This window comes from Salvelinus sp. IW2-2015, linkage group LG35 (assembly GCF_002910315.2).
Source record: "Salvelinus sp. IW2-2015 linkage group LG35, ASM291031v2, whole genome shotgun sequence".
NCBI classification, from domain to species: domain Eukaryota; kingdom Metazoa; phylum Chordata; class Actinopteri; order Salmoniformes; family Salmonidae; genus Salvelinus; species Salvelinus sp. IW2-2015.
In genome coordinates, this window is record NC_036874.1 from 18,158,433 (window position 1) to 18,184,477 (window position 26,045).

At 44.2% G+C, this 26,045-nt stretch overlaps 1 pseudogene; it reads left to right on the forward strand.

Annotated features, from left to right (window-relative positions):
* Positions 1-15,175: 15,175 nt before the first annotated feature.
* LOC111959177 (nuclear factor of activated T-cells, cytoplasmic 1-like) overlaps positions 15,176-26,045 on the forward strand; it is a 75,061-nt pseudogene continuing 64,191 nt past the window's right edge.

Below are 26,045 nucleotides of genomic sequence, written 5' to 3' on the forward strand. Positions count from 1 at the left end.
TTGTGCCTAATCCTTATTGTTGCTAGCTTCACACCACATAACCCGGTCCGGTCGAGCCTCACTAGCCAGATGAAGCTAGCTGGCTGCTTATAACGTTATCTTTGGGCAACAGGGTTAAGTAGCTGACAACAACTACCTATTAGCTACTATCTACCTATTAGCTACCTAGCTAATACTTACTCAAGGATTCCTAAATCATTGCTAAGAATCATGAAAATTATTGCAGTTTCTACTGGTCATTGTTTTCAGGCTGGTTGTATTGGTGCTAGCTAGGTACCAAGCTAAAGCTAGCTAGCTACCGCAGAAGTTGCGGCCGAACAAATAATGCTTTATTACCAATGCAGTATTGTAAACACATCGTTCGTGGCCAGTGTTTGCTTGTTTGCAGACTTTTTTGGACAGCTTTTACAGTGCTGTGGATAGTAGTGGTGGCGCTTGGCTTGCACGTGCAAATTCAGAGCTCACAACATTCTATAATAGAACTGTGTTATTTCACGTGTTAAATTAAAAGCTTATTTAACACGTCAAATAGTGTTATTTGATGTGTATCTTTTTTGACATGCAAAGACCCAAACGGCGTTCCATAGTGTGTTGTGAAGCTAATAGCAGTGACGCTATTACTGTGTAACTCCYGMAGGTCAACATCTGAAAAATAGGGCACTTGGTAACGTGTGTACCGGTYCTCGACCAGTCACGAAAGCCAACATCACCCACGACAGAGAACGGTTGACTGTCAAGGGTAAATTAATTACATTTTCTTGCCGTTAATGGATTTTGCCTTTGAGTTGTCTCGCTGAAATGTTCTTWCTCTTTCAAATGACTGCTCGGTCCACACAGCAGACATTGTGGGCTAGGTTAGGAATGCTGTGTTGCACGTGTAGCACAACATTTTACGTGGTGTCATTACGTCGTGTACCTACGTTATATAGGTATGCACGYTAGCTTTGACATCGGTTTTGCACATCGGCGTTAAACCAGACATTGTGCCGATACCAATGTTGGCATTTTTAGCTAATATCGTCCGATTCCAATATGTTCACCGATATATCATGCATCCCTAAAAAATGGCCATTATCAAACCCCCCTCACACACACACCTGACCCGCTAACCCCACAGCCCTCCCTTGACTTCAGAAAACTGGACAGCTGCCACGGTTTCCTACCAACCCTCTCAAACAGCAGGAAACAGACGAGGGATTCCGTCACAGGGCCTGCGAGAAAGGAAAGCATTGACTAGAAACAGGAAAAGAGGAGAAAAAAAGAGGGCAGCCCTGTATTCTCATCCTCCACGCACAAATATCTACCCTGTGWTTTAGAGACCACTTCATAGTGCCAAGTTCTGCTACAATACAACCTGACCAGATATACCCTTTTCACACTACTGAGCCAAGAGGAGCCAAGCTGTACTGATCCATACTGAAATAGGGAATGTGGAATTAAGTTGTGGAAAGAAAATATCCAAGTCGGCACAAATTGGTTTGGGTTGGCACGATAGTGTGAAAAACTCTTGGACTCTTAACAAGAATATGACTTACTACCACAAAACCAGCCATGACAAGGATATTTTTACTATTTTACTGCAAGTCACTAGGGACGGCAAAGGACAGGTCATGGAATCKCAGTCACGTGCACACATRGGTCCCAATCTCCTCGTAAACAAAGTACAATACACACAGTAACATCCTTCAGCTGAGTATACACCACATTTTGGTTCACAGTCATTGCTCTGTGCTCCAAACTATGCATGAAATTCAGATTCGGGAAACATATCGCTCATCTAATCTAACTACATACTGGAAGTGAAGTTCCCTGCGCAATAAAGTGCAGGCTAAGGTCCTGTTTAGACTTGGAAAGCCTTGTACCCTGTGGCCTACTGTACACGTGCCATACTCTGCCTGTGCAGGATGGTACTCACTACTCATTCATTCAACAAAGGAAACAGAGACGAAAACGTCAACCTAACATACCGCGTCGAGCATGAGTTTATGACCTGAACGGATCATAAAGTTTTCAYACAGTCATATATTTTGGAAGTGGAGGCAAACGCAACAAACTCAGCWGAGGGTGTCCTATATTTGACCAGGAAGAACAACCTACGGAAAAACATACAATATATCAAGTGGATAAAAGAAGGATGGAAAGCGCAAACAAGGATACAGTAGTAGAACGTCAACAACCTAATTGAAGGTGCTCTTTGTGGGGTTATTGGTCAGCAAAAACACAAAGGTGTACCAAGGCACTCTTCATGACATTTCTTTCATCGCAGTGGTGTGTTCAATGAAACAAAAGCTGGAACAATAGAAAAATTGAGATATGCAATGTCTTTGCCTTCAGCATTGAGGCAGAACTGCTCGATCATTCTGACAATGCTGTGATGTAGGCTACATACAGTGCAGTGTTTTTCACATCTCCTCACCTGTTGTACACTTAATGGAAACTACGGTTCAAAAATAGCCATGGAAACCTGGCTGCATGTGACAACTAGTCAACCCCAATGTCAAAGGAGAGAGAGCAGCTTGATTCAATGAGTGGCCTACACACACCGCTTCAGGATACGGAGATTGAACCTGAATTTGTGAGTGACCCTTTACATCGGCAGTACCAGGGCTCTCACTGCGCTATACTACATAAAGGCATTTTAATGCACTTCAGAAAGCCTGGAGAGCCCCGTCATAAAAATGTCTTTGGCATATATGCCTGGGTTTAAATCATAGTAATACAGCCTGATGTAGACAGTCATAGCCCAAGGAAAATGAAACCATCCATGCTCCTAATCCCATATCATTACTGGATTGGCAACAAAACTAAACTAATACACATTTGTTGAGGGAAAATGTGTATTTATATAATATAATCTTGTCTGAAACTGACATTATGGTCTTCCTCGTCCGGCTCGCCAAATTATTCTCTATGTTAAATCTCTTATTGGAAAAATGGGTCTATATGACTTGACATAGCATGTTACTGGCTACAGGTTTGAATAAAACACACATGCATGCATGCTGCTTTGGTTATCCACAGWATATTTTACAACACAACAGACCGTCTCAGTCACGGAAGATCAAGATGGTACAATACAACAGAATCTAACTTATTTCACATCTGGTGATACAGATGTGTTGCAGACTAAAGTTCAGAAATATGGTATATCGTTGACAATGCAAATTCTGTACATCAATGCTGGATTCAGGGGATCAGAAACAAGTTCAATTAATTCAGACGAAACTCTTATRCAGAGCGACAGATTTAATTGACCCGATTTTATGAGTTGACCCTTTTAGTCACTTACCTTTCACCGTTTTAACCATTAAGATGATAAAACAAATKKATTTTTACAATGTCAAACTTTGACAATATGGATAATGTAGCTAGTTTTAACATGTTGTTAATGTTAGCAGCAAGCTAGCTTACTTTTAGCATATTATTAGCTATATTATAGTTCATCTAGCTAACTATAATCTCATTGCAGCATAAACCATAAATACATTCAACAAAATACTGTTTRGTATAAGGACTGATCTTGTAAACAGGATTCGTGAATAGTATATCAATTCTTATGAATCAAGTCGTTCCATCGCCATGCCAACACACCAGCATAGTAACCTGGTCCTATTTCTGACAGGTCTATAGATTACATTTTAGTCAATGGCTGTGTGACAATGACCATCATGTTCTCTGAGTGTACAAGCCAGGCAAACACAGCACTTCACTTCGTACCCATATGAGGAATCTTTAAAAAAAGAAAAAGTCTGTTGCTAAACATACTGTGATGTTCAGACATGCCAAAGATAGCTTCCAGAAGTTCTTCATTGTGAGCTGTAAGACAGTGAATTATGCAGCTCCATAAATAGTAACAGAGGAAAAAGAGTGTGAGGTTTGTAGCTAGAGGCCCTGGGTTGTCAATGAGTAGGCGCTACAGTCACCATTAACAGCGACAGAACTGACCACAATCATTCACACCTTGTTTTCTGTATCAGCAATATATGTCTACTGTTGTCAGAGCCACCCATAGAAGATACACTCGAAGAGGACATAAGGAAGTGAGACTATAACGGGGCTTCCCGTTGTTACAACGGTAGCCCAAATAACAAGTGTTACGAGACAGAACCATGTGATGCTTGTGGAATTGACCGTCCTGTGCTTTCAACAAACTATCAGCAATACACATTTTTTTCACAATAGGCCTACACACTACTCAAGTATATATTGACGTATACAGCTACTGTGGTATAAGTTTATTGATGTTATGGACTGAAATATGTCTTTGCTTATTTGAGGTGATAAAATGTATGTAGAGTTATGTTGAGTTCCTACAACTGCCACGTACTGTGCCTTCCCTTGACTTATTCCACATTTTGTTGTGTTAAAACCTTAATTCAAAATGGTTTAAATAGATTTTTCTTCATCCATCTACACACAATACCCAATAATGACAAAGTTTTTTTTCTTTTTTCTTTTTTTCTTTCATGTATTGAAAATGAAATACAGAAATATCTCATTTATATAAGTATTCACACCCCTAGTCAGTACATGTTAGAATAACCTTTGGCAGTGAGTACAGCTGTGAGTCTTTCTGGGTAAGTCTCTAAGAGCTTTGCACACCTGGATTGTACAATATTTGCACTTTATTAGTTTAAAAAAATCTAGTTCTATCAAGTTCGTTGTTGATCATTGCTAGACAGCCATTTTCAAGTCCTCCCATAGATTTTCAAGCCGAATTAAGTCAAAATTTTAACTAGGCCACTCAGGAACATTCAATGTTGTCTTGGTAAGCAACTCCAGTGTATATTTGACCTTGTATTTTATGRTATCGTCCTGCTGAAAGGTGAATTTGTCTCCCAATGTCTGTTGGAAAGCAGACTGAACCAGGTTTTCCTTTAGGATTGTGCCTGTGCTTAGTTCTATTCAGTTTCTGTTTATCCCAAAAAAACTCCATGATCCTTGCCGATGACAAAATACCCAGCCACCACCATGCTTGAAAAGATGAAGAGTGGTACTCAGTGATYTGTTGTGTTAGATTTGCCCCAAACATAGCGCTTTGTATTCAGGACATGAAGTACATTTCTTTGCCACATTTTTTGCAGTTTTACTTRAGTTCCTTGTTGCAAACAGGATGCATGTTTTGGAATAGTGTTATTCTGTACAGGCTTCCTTCTTTTCACGCTGTCATTTATGTTAGTATTGTGGAGTATCTACAATGTTGGTGATCCATCCTAAGTTTTCTCCTATCACAGTGATTAAACGCTGTAATTGTTTTAATGTCACCATTGGCCTCATGGTGAAATCCTTGAGCGGTTTCCTTCCTCTCCAGCAACTGAGTTAGGAAGGACGCCTGTATCTTTGTAGTGACTGGGTGTATTGATACGTCACCCAAAATGTAATTAACATGCTCAAAGGGATATTCAATGTCAATGTTTTTTTTTACCCATCTACAAATAGGTGCCCTTCTTTGCGAGGCATTGGAAAACCTCCCTGGTCTTTGTGGTTAAATCTGTATTTGAAATTCACTGCTCGACTGCTTTTACAGATAATTATATGTATGGGGTACAGAGATGGTGTAGTCATTCAAAAATTATGTTAAACACAAATCCATAGCTCCATCTCCCCAGACTATCTTTAATTTGAGTATTTAATACACCTCTGAGGACAGTTTTGTTAATCACATTTGTATACTCTTCAGTCTGCAGTCTCCACTGCACAAGTGAGTGTGACCATTACTGTAGGAGGTACCACCCAGCATCTAGTAAAATGGTCAGTATCACTTCAACTTATAGCACATGTAAAATGGTAACACAGCAATAACATATTATTATTATTCTGTTGTTCTTAAGTAAATGCCATTACATTTCCATCTTTCATCAACTGGATGGACCCCAGTAAAGTATGAATACTTACCACATATTTTAGATTTGGTTAGAGACAAGAGGGGCTGAAGAGTGTACGTAGCACTAAAAATCTGAACATCTAAAACTCTCCAACAGACAGACTCACTCAAACACACCTCAACAGACAGACTCACTCAAACACACTCCAACAGTTAGACTCACTCAAACACACTTCAGAAGTCTTCAGCCAAGATCAACTGGCCGCAAAAATTGACAGCCTCTCTCTGTGTCTGCGTGCGTGTGTGTGTTGTTTCCAAGTGCATGTGTGTATGTCTGTGACTGTGTGTATAATGTGCATGTGTGTATGTTTGCGAGTGTGCACTTGAACCGTTACGCTTGCATCCAGAAATGACCATAGGAAGAGTACCAGTAAAACCAACCGCAGCAGCAGTCTTCAATGCATAAATGTTGAGGGAGTGAATGTCTGTTTACAAGACAGAGCAATAATCATTTTGCATGAAAACACAAGCGAGAGCAGACTGCTCGTAAATCTCAGCGCAAGACATTCCATGTGGTTTCTTTTTGCTGTGGTGTGCTGTGCTGTGTGTGTGTGTGTGTGTGTGTGTGTGTGTGTGTGTGTGTGTGTGTGTGTGTGTGTGTGTGTGTGTGTGTGTGTGTGTGTGTGTGTGTGTGTGTGTGTGTGTGTGTGTGTGTGTGTGTGTGTGTGTGTGTGTGTGTGTGGGGTGGTTGGGTGGGTGGTGGGTTGTGTGTTGCCATTGGGCCAGATGTAGAAGCATTATAAATGATGACGTCTTCCCAGGAAGTGGATCATTAAAATGATGTAAAAACACGATTATTAATTATTTTAATGACACTTTGAGATGAGAATGATATACAGGAATAAATACTGTATGGAACCCAGGCTGAGAAACTGAAACAGTTGGGGCATCAATAGGTGTCATGGCCTTTCTCTCCTCTGATTCAGCTGGTGTCAGACACCGATGTTACAATCACAATCAATAACACATTCACAAGAATGAAGTTCCAATTCCACTTGCCAGGGAGCAATGATTCCTGGTCTGACTGCAGTTGTAAACAAGTGGTAACGGACCCCCGTCATTGAGCCTTTCCTCAATTGTCTACAGCTCCTTTTTTCCTACCAATGGTTAATACCATCATTTATCTTCTAAAGTATGTGATGTGGCTTTTCACCCAGAAGCGCCGAGAAGAGAAACAGCCAAGCCACAGTCGATACCAGAAATCTACTGTAGGCAAGGAAAACACTGCGTACACTTTCCCCGCTCTAGCAGAGTGCTCACGGTGCCCCAACTCTACACCGCCCACCCCACAAGGCCCGGGACGTCTGCTGGTGGTTATGTGGATGATCCTCTGTGCTTAAGCTAGTTTTTCAGGTTAAGGGGGAATCCAGGGTTTTTCAGAACTGGCTCTGGTTCAAGATGAATTACTCCACAGATTATTCAAACCGTCAGTAGGAGTGCTAATATGGGGAGCCAGAGAGAGAAGAGCACAGGGCGTCCTGCCCATCCGTTTATTATGGATAGGTTTTATGATTGAAATGGCAGAGAGCAGGGATTGGTCCCTTCACACAGTTTTTCCTACAATTCTGTGTTGCTATCTGGAATGTCTGGTAGAAAACACATTTCGCCCTCTGATGAGGAAAACATATTTCTGAACATGTTTTGATAGGGCCTATATATTATGTAKATTTTATAGGCCCTACCAGGTGGGCAATATCATGCTACAGCGCCTGGTGTGGGTGCAGGCTTTTGTTTTAGCCTTGCAGCAGCACACTATGTTTTAATAATCAAAGCCTTGGTTAAAAACTACATGATTCGTTTTTTGTTGCTTGGCATGAATAAAAGTCTCCCAATGGCCCTTGCAAGGTAAGATAACCCAGCCCTGGCCCCTGGACTCAATAAATGGAGTTACACAGGGCCGTGCACAGACCTTTCATAACATAAAAAGTACCTCTGTAGGGAATTTGTTTTCAATGTTTTAGCATAGGCCTATGTATTTCCGCAACAACGCATTCATCACAAATTGTAAGCCAGCTAGTTAGAGTGCCTCCTAAACACATGATTGACACCGGAAAAGAGGGTGAGCTATCAGCTAATCACTGATGTTGATTGATGTAATTCTGAAAGTTAGCTAGCTCAACATTTTTCTGATTGTGATTTATCTTAAATGCTCTTACATTCTTAAATAATAACTTCACAGTATAATAGTAATAATCTTCTAACTCTTAATATATTGCTGGCTAGTGGCTTGTGTGGATAGTTTTATGTACACTACCATTCAAAAGTTTGGGGTCACTTAGAAATGTCCTTGTTTTTGAAAGAAAAACACATTTTTTTGTCCAGTAAATAACATCAAATTGATCAGAAATACAGTGTAGTCATTGTTAATTTTGTAAGTTAATATTGTAGCTGGAAATGGCAGATTTTTTAATGGAATATCTACATAGGCGTATTAGAGGCCGATTATCAGCAACCAACCAATGGCACGTTGTGTTAGCTAATCCAAATGTATCATTTTAAAAGGCTAATTGATCATTAGAAAACCCTTTTGCAATTATGTTAGCACAGCTGAAAACTGTTGTGCTAATTAAAGAAGCAATACAACTGGCCTTCTTTAGACTAGTTGAGTATCTGGAGCATCAGCATTTGTAGGTTCGATTACAGGCTCAAAATGGCTAGAAACAAAGAACTTTCTTCTGAAACTCGTCAGTCTACTCTTGCTCTGAGAAATGAAGGCTATTCCATGCGAGAAATTGCCAAGACACTGAAGATCTCGTACAACGCTGTGTACTACTCCCTTCACAGGAACAGCGCAAACTGTCTCTAACCAGAATAGAAAGAGGAGTGGGAGGCCCCGGTGCACAACTGAGCAAGAGGACAATTACATTAGAGTGTCTAGTTTGAGAAACAGACACCTCACAAGTCCTCAACTGGCAGCTTCATTAAATAGTACCCGCATAGGGGCCTCCCGAGTGGCGCAGTGGTCTAAGGCACTGCATCGCAGTGCTAGCTGTGCCACTAGAGATTCTGGGTTCAAATCCAGGCTCTGTCGTAGCCGGCCGCGACCGGAGGGCCCATGGGGCGGCYCACAATTGGCCCAGAGTCGTCCGGGTTAGGGAGGGTTTGGCCGGCAGGGATATCCTTGTCTCATRGTGCACTAGCGACTCCTGTGGCGGGCCGGGCGCAGTGCATGCTGACACGGTCGCCAGGTGTACGGTGTTCCCTCCGACACATTGGTGCGGTTGGCTTCCGGGTTTAGTGGGCATTGTGTCAAGAAGCAGTGTGGCTTGGCTGGGTTGTGTTTTGGAGGATGCATGGCTCTTGACTTCTCCCGAGTCCGTACGGGAGTTGCAGCAGTGAGACAAGACTGTAACTACTACCAATTGGGGAGAAAAAAATTGGTGAAAATACAACCATTTTTTTTTTTAAGCTGGCAAGGTAAAAATCTGTCGTTCTGCCCCTAAACAACACAGGCCGTCATTGTAAATAAGAATTTGTTCTTAACTGACTTGCCTGGTTAAATATATTTAAATATCAGCCAACCAGACTGAATATTGATGATGATGTAAATCAAGTGTTAACATCAAATGTTATGTTGCTGTGCCAGTACTGTTGATATTTAAACTAGGTAACGCCGTACATGGCAGACCAACAGGCGCAACCAGCCAACGGACYGGGTGAGGGTGGGTGACGAACTTGAAGATGTCACGATGACTTGTTGATATTTATCATGTGTTAAATCATGTGTTATTAAAGCTTTTTTTGTTGCTAATGTGTTGCTAATAGGCAAGTGGTAGCCTATGTAAAGTACCGAAGGAACAGAGGCTACCACTAGGTTTCTACACATTCAAGTAACACATGATGAATGTCAACAAAAGTGATTGAATCATGATTTTAACATACATAGCTCAGGGATACAAACATGTCCTCCCCTTGGGAATTGGTAACCTTTGCACTCATACTCGCAAAACAGGATAAACCTTGCGCTCCAGAATGCACCACTGTTTGACTGTCAACCTCTGACCAGGAAGCGGACAGAAAACTCTCTTCAATAAGGAGGCAAATCGAGGTAAATACTTGACATTTTAGGCTAAATGATTGGCTACAACATTGCCAACCTGCAATTCTCGTCRTCAAACAGCAGACAGATTGGCATGCTGCTGGGTTAGAGCCAGGTCTAATTGAAGCCTGGGTTTCGACTGAGAACTCTACTTAAGAGTTAATTCAGTTTAGTTTACAGTATGTACTTTTGTTTAATACCAAAGTCAAGTCTGTTATTTTTGTTGTAGGCCTATACTGTATGTGTGCGTCAACACAGGCAGCCCAATTCTGATCTTTTTTCCACTAATTGGTCGGATCTTTTCACATCAGCTCTTGTTCAGTGCTGATCTGATTGGTCAAAAGACCAATTAGTGAAAAAAAGATCAGAATTGCCTACACTAGTAGGCCTATATGTTTATTGCAAACAAACTACACTGAACAAGATATACATACAATATMCAATAATTTCAAAGATTTAACTGAGATACAGTTCATATAAGGAAATAAGTCAATTTAAATAAATGAATTAGGCCCTAATCAACGGATTTCACCTGACTGGGAATACATACAGTATATGCATCTGTTGGTCACAGAAACCTTTTTWAAAAAAGTAGGGGCGTGGATCAGAAAACCAGTCAGTGTCTGGTGTGACCATTTGCCTCATGCAGCGCGACACATCTCCTTCGCATGGAGTTGATGTTGTCCCAATCCTCTTCAATGGCTGTGCAAAGTTGCTGGATATTCCAAATCAAATGTTATTTGTCACATGCGCCGAATACAACAGGTGWAGTAGACCTTACCGTGAAATGCTTACTTACAAGCCCTTAACCAACAATGCAGTTCAAGAAATAGAGTTAATAAAATATTGACTAAATAAACGAAGGTAAAACATTTTATAAAAAGTAACACAATAAAATGACATAACAATAACGAGGCTATATACAGGGGGGTACTGGTACCGAGTACATGTGCAGTGGTACAGGATAGTCGAGGTAATTTGTACATGTAGGTAGGGGCAAAGTGACCATGCATAGATAATAAACAGCGAGTAGCAGCAGTGTACAAACAAAGGGGGGGGGTCAATGTTCAGCAATCTTATAGCTTGGGGGTAGAAGCTGTTAAGGAGCCTTTTGGACCTAGACTTGGCCAACCGGTACCACTTGCCATGCACTAGCAGAGAGAACAGTCTATGGCTTGGGTGACTGGAGTCTTTGACCATATTTGGGGAACTTGGGTGGCTGTTGTACATGTCGATCCAGAGCATTGCAAACATGCTCAATAGGTGACATGTCTGGTGAGTGAGTATGCAGGCCGTGGAAAAACTGTGACATTTTCAGCTTCTAGGAATTGTGTACAGATCCTTGCAACATGGACAACATTATCATTCTGAAACATGAGGTGATGGCGGGGGATGAATGGCACGACAATGGGCCTCAGGATCTCGTCATGGTATCTCTGTGGATTCAAATTGCTATCGATAAAAGGCAATTGTGTTCGTTGTTCGTAGCTTATGCCTACCCATACCATAACCCCACCACCACCATGGGGCACTCTGTTCACAACATTGGCATCAGCAAACCGCTCGCCCACACAATGCCATACACGCTGTCTGTCATCTGCCCGGTACAGTTGAAAACCGGATTCATCCATGAAGAGCACACTTCTCCAGRGTGCCAGTAGCCATCGAAGGTGAGCATTTGCCGACTGAAGTCGGTTACGACGCCAAACTGCAGTCAGGTCAAGACCCTGGTGAGGACGACGAGCACACAGATGAGCTTCCCTGAGACGGTTTCTGACAGTTTGTGCAGAAATTCATCTGCTGTGTAAACCCACAGATTCATCAGCAGTCCGGGTGGCTGGTCTCAGACAATCCCTCAGGTGAAGAAGKCGGATGTGGAGGTCCTGAGCTGGTGTGGTWACACGTGGTCTGTGGTTGTTGGGCGTARTGCCAAATTCTCTAAAACGTCGTTGGAGGTYGCGTACAGTAGAGAAATAAACATTCAATTATCTGGCAACAGCTCTGGTGGACATTCCTGCACTCTGCATGCCAATTGTAGGCTCCCTCAAAACTTGAGACGTCTGTGGCGTTGTCTTGTGTTACAAAACTGCACATTTTAGAGTGGCCTTTTATTGTCCCAGCACAAGGTGCACCTGTGTAATGATCATGAGGTTTAGGAGAAATGCTCACTAACAGGGATGTAAACAAATGTGTGCACAAAATTTTTGAGAAATAAGCTTTTTGTGCTTATGGAAAAACATCTAACATGGGACCAACACTTTACATGTTGCATTTATATTCAGTACAATCAAGACCTCTGTAATATATATGGTAGGTTAGGCTAGTCTAGTTTTGGTATTTGTGGAGTGAGTATATTTTCACTTTTTTACCCAGGTCAATACTATTTGCACTCACCTGGCTTTTATGTTGTAATACAATTCTAATGAGGTCATACACTAGTAACTGTGGCTATGGATGTTCAAGTTATTTATGAACTAGGCCAGGGGTCTTCAACCTTTTCTTGCCCAGGGACCCTGGGATCCCCATCATACGTTAGAATTTTTTTGTATTATTATTATTTATATGTTTTTTTAAAACTTTTTACCAATTTTTCGTGATATCCAATTGGTAGTTACAGTCTTGTCCCATCGCTGCAACTCCCGTACAAACTCGGRCYYGAGCCATGCGTCCTCCACAACCCTGCCAAGCCACACTGCTTCTTGACACACTGCTCGCTTAACCCGCCAGCCAGCCACACGAATGTCAGCGTGCATSCACCCGGCTGCCACAATATTTTAAAATAAATAGGTTTAGTTGATTGTTTTTCATTAATATGACCTCCCCACATTATAATTGGAAGAGGAAGTGTAAACTAACATAGTGTCACACCCTGACCTTAGAGAGCCTTATTTCTCTATTTGGTTAGGTCAGGGTGTGATTAGGGTGGGCATTCTAGTTTTTCATTTTCTATGTTGGCCTGGTATGGTTCCCAATCAGAGGCAGCTGTCTATCGGTGTCTCTGATTGGGGATCATATTTAGGTAGCCTTTTCCCACCTGTTGTTTGTGGGATCTTGTTTTTGTGTAGCTGCCTGTGAGCAGCCCAGAACGTCACGTTTCGTTTTTCTTCTGTTTTGTTTGGTGAGTTTATTATTTACTAAACATTTACTAAACGCTGCGCCTTGGTCAAATCATTATGACAATCGTGACAGAAGATCCCACCACAACTGGACCAAGCATCGTGCCCGGGAGGAGATGGCATCCTGGTCTTTAGAGGAGGTTGAGGAGAGAATATCCTGGACTTGGGAGGAAGTCTTGGAGAGATACGAAGGCCTGCCGTGGAAGCAGACAGAAGCAGCGAGGGAGAAACAACGACGACACCGGGGTTCGCGGCCACGACGGAAGCCCGAGAGGCAGCCTCAAACATTTTTTTGGGGGGGGCACACGGGGTGGTTGGCGGAGCCAAGATGGGAACCAGAACCAACTCCCTGTACTCACCGTGTGGAGTTGGTCACCATTCAGGTGCCATGTTTTCTGGTTCTACGCACCGTGTCTCCAGTGTGCCTCCACAGCCCGGTGTGTTCTGTGCCAGCTTCCCAGACTAGTCGTGCTAAAATGGGTATCTGTCCAGGACGGGTTGTGCCGGCTCAGCGCTCCTGGTCTCCAGTACGCCTTCAAGGTCCAGTACATCCTGCACCGGTTTTACTCACTGTGTCCCCAGTGCGCATTCACAGCCCAGTGCGTCCTGTGCCAGCTCCCAGCGCTTGCCGTGCGAAGGTGGTCATTGGTCCAGGATGCGTTGTGCCAGCTCTAGACCTCCAGTGCGCCTCCACAGTCCAGTACGTCCTGTGCATCCTCCCCACACTCACCCTGAGGTGCGTGTCACCAGCCCGGTGCCACCTGTACCGGCCCCACGCATCAGGCCTCCAGTGCGCCTCCCAGTCCAGGACGTCCTGTGCCTGCTCCTCACGTTCACCCTGAGGTGCGTGTCACCAGCCCGGTACCACCAATGCCGGCCCCACGCACCAGGGTTCCAGCGACGGTCCCCAGTCCAGAGCTTCCGGCGACAGTTCCCAGTCCAGAGCTTCCGGCAACAGTTCCCAGTCCAGAGCTTCCGGCAACAGTTCCCAGTCCAGATCTTCCGGCGACAGTTCCCAGTCCAGAGCTTCCGACGACAGTTCCCAGTCCAGAGCTTCCGGCGACGTTTCACAGTCCGGAACCTCCAACGACGGTCCACAGTCCGGAACCTCCAACGACGGTCCACAGTCCGGAACCTACTGAGACGGTCCACAGTATGGAACCTCCTGAGACGGTCCGCAGTCCGGAACCTCCTGAGGCGGTCCGCAGTCCGGAGTCTCCAGCGACGGTCGGCAGTCCGGAGCCTCCAGCGACCGTCGGCAGTCCGGAGCCTCCATCGACGGTCGGCAGTCCAGAGCCTCCTGCGACGGTCGGTAGTCCAGAGCCTCCAGCGACGGTCTGCAGTTCAGAGCCTCCAGCGAGGGTTCCCAGTCCAGAGCCTCCTGCGACGATCCACAGTCCGGAACCTCTGGCGACGATCCACGGTCCAGAGCCTCCGGCGATGATCTACGGTCAGGTTCCTCCGGCGACGATCCACGGTCTACGCACGCTGCGCCTTGGTCCAATCATTATGACGATCGTGACACATAGCCTATTAGCTAGAAAGGTCACTCCAAACACATTTTCTCTAAGAGCAGCTGTTTAGCTGGTTAAACAAAGGTTAGTGTGTTGGCAAAAATGTATGTCCAAGTCAAGAAAGCTTATTAGCAGCCAGTGACCAAGGCTATTTCCTCAATATTAGCAGTTGAGAAATAGAAAGTTAGAAAGAAGATATTATCCTATTTTCTACTGTAAGTATGTAATAAACATGTCTTTATTCTGTTGTTGCTAACGATATTCATAACAACATTGAAATATATACAAAATATTGGTTCCACTTTCTTTAGTTTTTATATATATTTTTGCGGACCCCTTGCAGTGCATCAGCGAACCTCCAAGGGGCCTCGGACCTCAGGTAGAATACTCCTGAACTAGGATATCTGCATTCAAAACTGCCCAAACTGACCTGAAAGGTGAGCAATGAAAGCCCCAAATAAAGAGTCGAGGATTTCCAAAACACCTCCCGACTCCTTCCCACGTCTACAACAATGGAATCCCTTGGCGGACTCGATCAAGCATCGTCAGTCTTCCAGAAAGGAGCTAGTAGGCAGCGGTAACGTCATTCCTAGAGGGGCGGCGCGCTGAACAGGAGGTGTTTTCCAGCTTTAAAAGGGATGGAGCCAGCCCCTTCTGACAAGCCCTGTGTCACAGCTACCGGGAGTCTCTGGAAATCATAATTAGGCTAAAGCACAACGAAACGACAGCAAAACTCATCTAACCATCAGACCTACCCCGAGTGTGTGAGAAGTGCTGTGAAGATAAGCCTTGCGCATACTCTGCTCTCTTTTCCATTTCAGTTTCTATTGGAGTGCTGTCACATGGATGAAAGTGTTTGAATGAATCTTAAATCAGCATTCGAGTTTACTTTCTTTATTGACAAATAATGCGTTTCTTTTTGTTTTGATTAATGCACATTTCTACAGTCTAAAATAGTTCGTTTTTTTTTCTCAGTTCTCATATGGTACTGCCTGTGATATTATTGCCAACCGTCACAACCACAAAAGTAGACCAATCGCTTGTTGAATGCAGGATACCAGCTGTTTGAGACTCAGCTCCAAATTCAACTTTGGTCCAGTCTTCCCAGCGGCTTTGGGAAAGGAAAGAGGATTGCAGTTTCTCACCTCTCTCGCTACGGAGATGAAGTCTGCAGAAGAAGGTAACCGGCTTTACTGTGTAGCCTATATTTTCCGTTAATTTGACGTGGCAATGTTCAAAAGTTATTATCTGACTGCAGTGCTTGCTTGTCTCATGTTTACTTTAACGACTCTCAAATCGTCAGTTGCTATAAATGAAATCATGCGTATTATTATCAAGTTATACACTACAATAGTTGCAACGGTTTGGGAAGGTTTCTTCAGTTACCAATAGGTGTCGGTGTTTTCAGTACAMGAGTCTCCTAGCCGCGCAATACCTGACACGGTGAACGGAATCCATATGATAACCAGAGCCCGAAATGCGCGGGTGACACTTTTATAGCAACGTGTAGGCAACATTTGAGTGCAAGGAACGCTGTTTTTAGTAGGATACACTAATTTGTGTTTTTTTCCCCTCCAGGTTTCACAATGACCTTATTGTCAATAATCAGTCATTCACATCCCACAGTTTAATGCATTTATTTGACCATGTTGATTGAAACTATTTATGTATGTTTTCATGGTTTGCCACCTAATTCATGAAGTAGCCTAGGCTACAGAAGTATTCCAGTGCTGATGTCATGGACTTTTTTTGTGGTTTGGGGATTTAATTTGCCTTTGAGGTTTTGAGACGTGGACTGGTGGGGGCTGTGTTATTATTCATTTCAGTCCCTCGTCAGACTCATAATGAATAGCAGACACATGTGCGTCTCTGTGTGTGTGCGTGTCGCGCGCCGCGCGTGTTGTTGTGTGTGTGTGTGTGGTGTGTGTGTGTTGTGTGTGGTGTGTGTGTGTGTGTGTGTGTGTGTGTGTGTGTGTGTGTGTGGGTGTGTGTGTGTGTGTGTTTTCTGTGTGTAGCTTGCTTGGCTGGGGTATATGCATAACCACTCTGCTTCACCAGTCTGCTGACAACTGCAGTATTGCAGACACACAGTCAGACTTCTTTCTCTGTGACCCAGTATGGTAGCCTGTACCATCATGCCTACACGCACACAACCCCTGTCTCTACGGTGGCTTAGCCACACACAAAAAAGGTGCTTGTGATAACTGACTGCAAGCCACTAAGCCCCTGATTTTCTGAACCTACAGATGACTGTCTGTGTCCACCTAGCTCTTCCTGAGGTTCACTCTGTCTGGGCCTAGCAGAACCCCACCATCTGTGTGAATGAAACCAGCTTGTATTTAGAGACATACAGATTGACTTGGTCCCATGTGCTGGGAAAAAGGATTTATGGATGGTAATAACAAAATCAGAGTTAAAACCGTTTGGAATATGGTGACGAGAGAGAAAAGCATGCCATGTGAGTCACTTTAAACTGCAAACGTGTATACAGTATTAATATTAATATTACCATGAATTTGCAGATGCGATTACTCACTGTCATAAACAATCCCTGAAAGCAAGTCACTGAAACAGAGCGTCAGTGATTGTTTTTCTTGGGTTTGAGATATCGTACTTCCATAGAGATTTCACCCCCCAATTTGCTATCTGTCACTGTTAGTTCAGCATTCAGCAGATGCAACCCAGAAATGCAAAGCTCAAGATCGGCAGAGATAACACAATTGAGTGAAAGTCCCGATGTGTGTGGGTGGATGTAGCTCATGTGTTAGAAACACGCACGCACACACACACACACACACACACGGAAGAGGGAAAATCAAATTGCAGTCAGCCCTGTAGTCAGTTGGTGTGTATCACCCCTCCTCTAAGTCACATTAGGTGGAGTGAGAAAGAGATCTGCATCCTCAGCACTCGTGGAGGGTCTGTCAGGAACGAGCACCGGAAAACATCAGCATCTCTAAAGAGAAAAGAAGAAGACAAAACAGACAGACAGAGACAGACAGACACAGACAATCGTTAGAGCTGATGTGTTTGGAGGCTGTTCTCATCACCCTTCGGCTGAGGCAAAGATGAGCTCCCTTCGTGAAGAACCAGAGTTTGACTTCAACTTTTTGTTTGAGTACAGCCAAGGGGGAGAGTGTGGCCACAGGCCTGACAGAGGTGGGTGGTGACGGATCTCTGGATGGGGGGTTGGTGTGTCTTCCTGAACTTGTGGTTGCTCAAACTGTTTGGGGGATTTCTTTTGCTCTGTGTGTATGTTGTACATTATGCAGTTGAGCCTGGTGTGATTATTTTCATCTTATTTACATGCTTTGTTCATGTTTTTGGTGTGTAATTAATAATACAATGGCTACTTAGACTACGTAGGCTACATAGGCTACCATAATAAGGATAGGACAATACACGTTTTGTATTTTGCTTAGCAGAATAATTTACATAGTGGTATTTAGGCTTGTCATTTATTATGATTTCAGATATGAGAAAATCGAATAATGTAGTTATGTTTGCTTCCCTTATAATTGCAAGCTTTTTTAGTGCCCTTCCTTTGCTTTCTCCACCACAATGTGCTCTAATGTTAGTTTGTGTGCATATAAAGTTTCATACTACTGTTAATTGCTTCATTGAGCAAAAAAGAATGAACTTTATGACCTGCTAGATACAATTAGAATTTGACCTGCCACTGTTTCTGGAAATAGTCTGTCGTGAACTAATTTTAGACAGTCTACCCACGTATTCTGTGGTGCATGACAGGCTCGTCATGTCATGTGATGTGCTGTTTGCGCAGAGTTGCGGTTAACGAATATAGCACACAAGCTGGAAGGGGATTGCCCTACTCGAGTACACTGCACAACATTTGGTTGGTTTTCATTGGAGATAGTAAAATGACCCTTATCAGACAGAACGCATTATATTGTAACAATTGTGTAAATTGTTCAAGTAAATGTTAGGGGCATGAAGATCTTTCTTATGTAAAATCATAACAGAAGGGGAGGTTTGCTCACTAAGTGCTGCCGCTGTTGTCCTGTTTCTGTGTTGTGTGTGTTGTGTGTGTGTGTGTGTGTGTGTGTGTGTGTGTGTGTGTGTGTGTGTGTGTGTGTGTGTGTGTGTGTGTGTGTGTGCGTGCGTGCGTGCGTGCGTGCGTGCGTGCGCGTGCGTGCGTGCGTGCGTGCGTGCGTGGCGTCGTGTGGGCAGATAATGTGTGTATGTACTGTATGTATTTGTGCTTATGTGTGCAGCGTGAATGTGTGTCCAACCATTTGTGCCTGAGCATGTATTCTGTATGTGTGCGATGCCTCAGCAGCTGTAAACTCTCTGACTTAATCGCGAGCTCAGAGCAGAGTGCTGTTAGCGTTCAACATGGGCGAGCCCTAATTCACTCAGCGAGTGAAGCGATCAATCAAATAAGGTATCCGGCACTGCTTTGCTGGAGGAGGTCCGATGGTCTAGAGAGCACACCTTGGATCTCTGCACAGCTCCAGACGAACTGTTAACAATATGCTGATATCTCACACATTTCATTGGACCTTGATCAGTTCAATTGACGTAGGGTTTAAAMGATCATTTGGCATTTTTGCCAATGCAGCCCGTTATCTACTTCCCCAAAGTCAGATGAACTCGTGGATGCCATTTGTATGTCTCTGTGTCCAGTATGAAAGAAGTTAGAGGTAGTTTTGAGAGCTAATGCTAACTAGCACTAGCACAATGACTGGAAGTCCATGGGTATCTGCTAGCCTGCTATGTTTTATGAKCTGTAATATAGCTTTTATAAAGGCTTTATGAATACATAGGTGACCTAAAGTAAATTGTTACCAAAACTCTATGAAAAATACTGTTGATGTCTTGGATTTAGAAGTGAGAAAAGGTGCATTTTACAAAGCATCAACTTTGTAAAAACAAWTTTTTATATGCCAATATTTACAATGCCCTCGTGTGTTTGTATTTTCCAGATGCATATAGCTACACTCCAAACGTCAGCCTGTCCCTGCCACTGGGCATGGGAAACCCCTGTCTGGCCACCCAGTACCACACGATGCAGTCCAGCCCCATTATCTCCGTGTCCTCCTGCCACCAGACAGGCTACGGTCTCCATGATCACAACAACCACAACCCAGTCCAGGGCTACTACATGTCCCACGGCCTGAGGCCTAACGGGGCCCCGGCCCTGGAGAGTCCTCGCATCGAGATCACAGCCTACCACCAGTACCCTGAGGAGGAGGTGGAGGAGAGCAGCACCATGGACCACATCGTCCACCACAAGCGGGGGGTCAACTCCATCGTGACCCTGACGCTGCCAAACGCCGATGGCTACCGCGACCCCAGTTGCCTCAGCCCGGCCAGCAGCGTGTCATCACGTAGCTGCAACTCGGATGCGTCGTCCTACGAGTCCGGCTTTTACAACTATGACAACTCACCCCAGAACTCGCCATGGCAGTCTCCTTGCGTCTCTCCGAAAGGCTCGTCCTCTCTCCTCTCCTGCCCACACGCTCCTCTCGGCCCCCCCTCGACCTCCCCCCGCCACTCGCCTTCTACCTCCCCCCAGATTGGGGCCCAAGCCGAGGAGGGCTGGGCGGGGCAGGGGCCCTGTGGAAGCTCCAGGCCCAACTCCCCGGCTTGCAGTGGAGGAGGTGGCGGCGTTGGCGTGGGGAAGAGAAAATACAGCTTCAACAGCACCACCTACAGACAGCCAACCTACTCGCCCAACCAGTCGTCCACGCCTTCCCCGCGCGGCTCGCCCAGGGTCAGCGTCACAGACGACAGCTGGCTGGCCAACACCAACCAGTACACCAACTCTGCCATCGTGGCGGCCATCAACGCCCTCACCACCGACGGAGTGGTCGACATGGGCGAGGGCATCCCCGTCAAGGCCCGCAAAACCAACCTAGACCACAGCCCCACGATGAGCCTGAAGACGGAGCCGGGAGGAGAGGAGATGGGCCCTGGGAGCGAGCTCCTCCAGGGGGACTACATCTCCCGCCTGCCTTTCAAGAAGGAGAGCTACTGTGGTGGCTTCCTAGACGTGCCCCAGCAACCCTACTCCTGGTCCAAGCCAAAGCCCTACCTCAGGTAGGTGGAAATGAAATACTGCTGGACTGGGAAGTCTTGGGTCAATTAATTGTACTGTATAATAATTTATTATCAGCAGTTTAAAACAAACAAATTTTGACGTTGGCAGGGAAGTCACTTAGAACATAAGGCAGCATTGTTAAGCGTTATTAGGCCTTGAAAAAGACAATGATGCTCATGGAGGTGTTTACTTATTTCAAAAGATTTATGGACTAACATCCAACCCAAGGTCTACTCCTTTATTTTCCCACACGGAAAACAGTTCCTCCACTTGCACCGCTATTTTGCCATCCCAGGTTTTGTCTTGTCTTTTTCCAAAATTACACTTGTTTATTTATTGCAAGTGCCAAATAGTTCTCGTCTTCATAGACCGCAGCGAAAGGCAGCAGTCGAAACGTAGTCGCTGTATCGCTTCCAAGAGAGCTTCCCTTTGAAGATACAAAACATTTCATAAATCATATTTCGCAGGGAGGAGCAGTGTAGCACATGTGCCCTGTTACCATGGAAACCCCCACACAAACAATACACACAGATAGACACACACACACACACACAGACAGACTCCCTTCTTAACAAGGCAACCTTTTCAGTTCACCGCGACCCTTTCTCTGTTTTCTCTTTCCTGCCCTGGCAGACTTTCCTGTTGGAAATCAAATGTTTGATTAAGATAATGCAGAGAAGGGAAGTGATGGTGACAAGCCTGCTTAAGGAAACAGTTGGTGGGGTAATCACACAACCGGCTTCCCCGTGCTGCCATGTGCCCCCCCCTCCTCTTTGGCCACTAAACATGATGTCATGTTCGGCCAGCACAGATAAAGCCTGAGAGGGGGAAATCAGTTCGTTTTGGGTCAACAAACACCCTGAAAGTTTCAAGAGGATGCCAGAGATTGCATTTCARGGCCGACCTTTATGTCAGGGGTTTTATGCTACACAGGCATCCGGTGCAGMGAAATATTGTCTCGCAAATGTTTGTTTTGGTTCACTATCACTGCAGTCTTCACATGGGAATATAGGCTAATTCCCTCGCAACATCTGAACAATGATATTATGAGTGGCCAGCTGTGACACTTTCTGAGATACCATGGATCTGTCAGACAGTTGTCTGGTTACTTGGTTAGTTGTTTATTTAAAAATAAAGGACTATGTGGGATTCAATGATTTTTGATGATACAGTTGAAGTCGGAAGTTTACATACACTTAGGTTGGAGTCATTAAAACTCGTTTTTTCAACCACTCCACAAATTTCTTGWTAACAAACTYTACTTTTGGCAAGTCGGTTAGGACATCTACTTAGTGCAATGCACAAGTCATTTTTCCAACAATTCTTTGCAGATAGATTATTTCACTTATAATTCCATGTTTCCACAATTACCAGTGGGTCAGAAGTTTACATACACTAAGTTGACTGTGCCTTTAACAGCGTTGGAAAATTCCAGAAAATGATGTCATGACTTTAGAAGCTTCTGATAGGCTAATTTACATAATTTGAGTCAATTGGAGGTGATTGTGGATGTATTTCAAGGCCTACCTTCAAACTCAGCGCCTCTTTGCTTGACATCATGGGGAAATCAATAGAAATCAGCCAAGACCTCAGAAAAAAAAATTGTAGACCTCCACAAGTCTGATTCATCCTTGGGAGCAATTGTCAAATGCTGAAGGTACCACGTTCATTTGTAAAAACAATAGTATGCAAGTATAAAACTGTGGACCACACACATGTCATACCGCTCAGGAAGGAACGCGTTCTGTCTCCTAGAGATGAATGTACTTTGGTGCGAAAAGTGCAAATCAATCCAGAACAACAACAAAGGACCTTGTGAAGATGCTGGAGGAAACAGGTACAAAAGTATCTATATCCAGAGTAAAACGAGTCCTACATCAACATAACCTGAAAGGCCGCTCAGCAAGGAAGAAGCCACTGCTCCACTGCTCTCACAAAAACGCCATAAAAAAGCCAGACTACGGTTAGAGACTGCACATGGGGACAAAGATCGTACTTTTTAGAAATGTCCTCTGGTCTGATGAAACAAAAAATGAGACTGTTTGGCCATAATGACCATCGTTATGTTTGGAGGAAAAGGGAGGCTTGCAAGCCGCAGAACAAAAGCACGGTTGGATGTGAGGAAGGAAAATTTATGTGGATAATTGAAGCCACATCTCAAGAACATCAGTCAGGAAATTAAACGCTTGGCGCAAATGGGCTCTCCAAATGGACAATGACCCGCAAAATGGCTTAAGACAACAAAGTCCAGGTATTGGATGGCCATCACAAAGCACTGACCTCAATCCTATAGAAAATTTTGGGCAGACCTGAAAAGCGTGTGCGAGTAAGGAGGCCTACAAACCTGACTCAGTTACACCAGCTCTGTCAGGAGGAATGGGCCAAAATTCACCCAACTTATGTGGGAAACTTGGAAGGCTACCCCGAAACATCTTGACCCAAGGTTAAACAATTTAAAGGCAATGCTACCAAGCACTAATTGAGTGTATGTGAACTTCTGACCCACTGGGAATGTGATGAAAGAAATAAAATCTGAAATAAATCATTCTCTCTGCTATTATTCTGGCATTTCACCTTCTTAAAATAAGTGGTGATGCCTAACTGACCTAAGACAAGAATCTTTACTTGGATTAAATGTCAGGAATTGTGAAAAACTGAGTTTAAATGTATTTGGCTATGGTGATGTAAACTTCCGACTTCAACTGTAGCTCTACTTGTATTATTGATACCACCAATGCACTATGTTAACGCCTTAGGCATGTTGTATAGTTGTTGCTGCTGAAATGACTATGCCCCCTCCACACACTTAGGAAAAAAAATTGCTATCTAAAACCTAAAAGGGTCTTTGGCTGTCCCCATAGGGGAACCCTTATTGGTTCCATGTAGAACTCTTTCAGAGAGGGTTCTACAAGGAACCCAAATTGTTCTACCTGGAAACAAACGGGTTTACCTGGAACCAAAAAGGGTTTCACTATGGGACAGCTGAAGAACCTTTTGGAACCCTTTTTTCTACGAGTCCACTTGTCGACACCTGTCACAGCAAGATTTAAAAAACACAGCCAGACTATCCAGACCACATGCTTCTCTTCACTTTAGTTTCATTTTAGTTTTCATCCAAAGAGCCATTATTGCCCAGGATTTAGGAATGACATACATCAGGGCTATGACTTCAATTGATTAGATCAGAGCCAATGATGAAATGGAAAGGATCAGGGACATAAAACAGAGAAAACAGAGATCTGGATCGACGTGAAACGGATCCATCTTTGACGTGCGGGTGGGTGCGTTGTCTGTGTACGCTGGCTGGGGTTCTGTGTACGTTTGTATTTATCCAACCCTTTCTGGTTCCGGTCATTGCATTTCATGCCAAGCATATATGTCCAAGTTGCATGATGGCTATAGAAAGAGTTGCTACGGCTCATGCAGCTGGGACCAAGGCTATTCTGTAGATCATCTTCTTTGTATATATATATTATATTATTATAATCTATATGTTCCACAAAATACCAAGCACCGGTCCTCTCTTCATCATAGCTCCCTGGCCCCTGGATTGGCACGCGCCGGTCTTGCTCTGGCCCGTACAGTCTGCAGATCGAGATGCAACCCAAGTCCACCACCGTCCCACTACGAGACAGAGGCAGCCGCGCGGGGCAGTCAAAGCTTCGTCCGGAGGTCATCCGGTCGTACAGGTACCTTCCCAATAAGTGGTGTGTGCGCGCGTGGTTGTGTGGTTCTCTATTATGAATGTCCCTTGAAGCCAGGCAGTACCGCAGTAAGAGGTCACTGTGGCTAGCAGTTGCCACATATTGCCCACCAATTAAAGCATTGGGAAGCAGGCACAAATAACACTTACTGTCTAGAAATATTTAGTGCTATAAGCAAGCTTCAACAGACGCCTCCACAGATTCACTCTCACCGCCAGGCCCCAACACAGAAGGACTCCCATTTCTCTCTCTCTAGGCCGTCACCTAGTTAACATAAAGATAAGAAGAAATTAACTAAACAAGGTGGGAACCCTGAGTAGGCTACTAAGACATAAGTGATGTAGATATGGGAGAAGCAGGTGGAGCGGAGAAGGAGCACGGGTGTATTTATATTTCACTGTGTATAAATATAACAGCACATATTATATGTTTAAATGCAAAGCAAATACAAGTATAGCACATTGCCTCTTACAAGGGCTGAGCAAACCCTCTTCTCTTCTCTCCAACTTGATGGTTCCTACTTCTCCCCGAAACACTCAACATGTATTGTTAGCACTGCAGCCCGTTTTTTTTCTTCAAATAAATCTTTTCAGCACCACGTAACCTGCCGAGTTTCACTTCTGACAACCGCTGTTGCGCCCAACACGGTGTCATAGACAGAGCCATTCAAGCTTCAGTTTCTCGCTCAAAAGGAAAGTAATTACACCCATTCATTAAAACCCTTTGTGTATGACGACATAAAAGTGCACTGTTGACGTTCTACTCCCCTGCCATCCCGTGTTGCACTGAGAGACTTTGACCAACGTTCAGTGTTATAGCAGGTGAAACTGAACTTGATTTAGTTTCGTTTATACCACTTTGTGACTCAGGCTGTATGTCAGTCTTTAAGGGGGTCTAAGGAGTGAATCAGGATTAGGGGAATTAGCATCCTGTGTGTCCTGGTAATCCTGGTAATGACGAGGACAGTTACTGTCTTACTACACAGATACTTTAGTGAAGTGAATGGAGAAGAGACTCCAACACACTAAAGCATAAACCCTGATGAATCTCCATTGAGAGCCTCAAGCATCGAGGCCCTTTTTTCCCCCCGAGGCCCGTTTTTGATTCCTCAGAGCCTATCTCCTCGCCTCCTTCTCAGCCGTATTGGAGAAAGTCCAAYATCCGTCCCCTCAGATGTTCTACTCCAATAACTTTTGTGAAGCAGGGAAGGAGAAAGGATGTGAGGATTCAAGATTCATTGAAAGAGCCAATATCACTTGTGTCCATTTTTTATTCAGAATAGAGTACTGAATAAGGTATTAGCAACTGTGGGACAGCCTATGGTGGTAATATTGCAATGGTTCAGATTAACAGAATGACAGCTGCTCTAGTGACGCGCATATTCTCACCCACTCACATTGTTCACATTTTTTACTTTTATGGAACAATGATTCAACACCTCGAATATTACATTTGGAGTGAATTAGAATCTCTGGGAAAATACGAATCAAGCTTCTGACTGGAAGTTTGTTGGCCGAGAACGATTCATGCAGAAGGTCAGGTTGATACACACGCAAACACACACAGCGTTAGCAAAACGAAGACAGGATTTCGTCATATCTCTTCCCTGTGTGTAGGATGTGGAGGCACATATCTCTTTCTCCTCCTCTTCTCGCTTTCTCTCTCTCTCTCTCTCTCTCTCTCTCTCTCTCTCTCTCTCTCTCTCTCTCTCTCTCTCTCTCTCT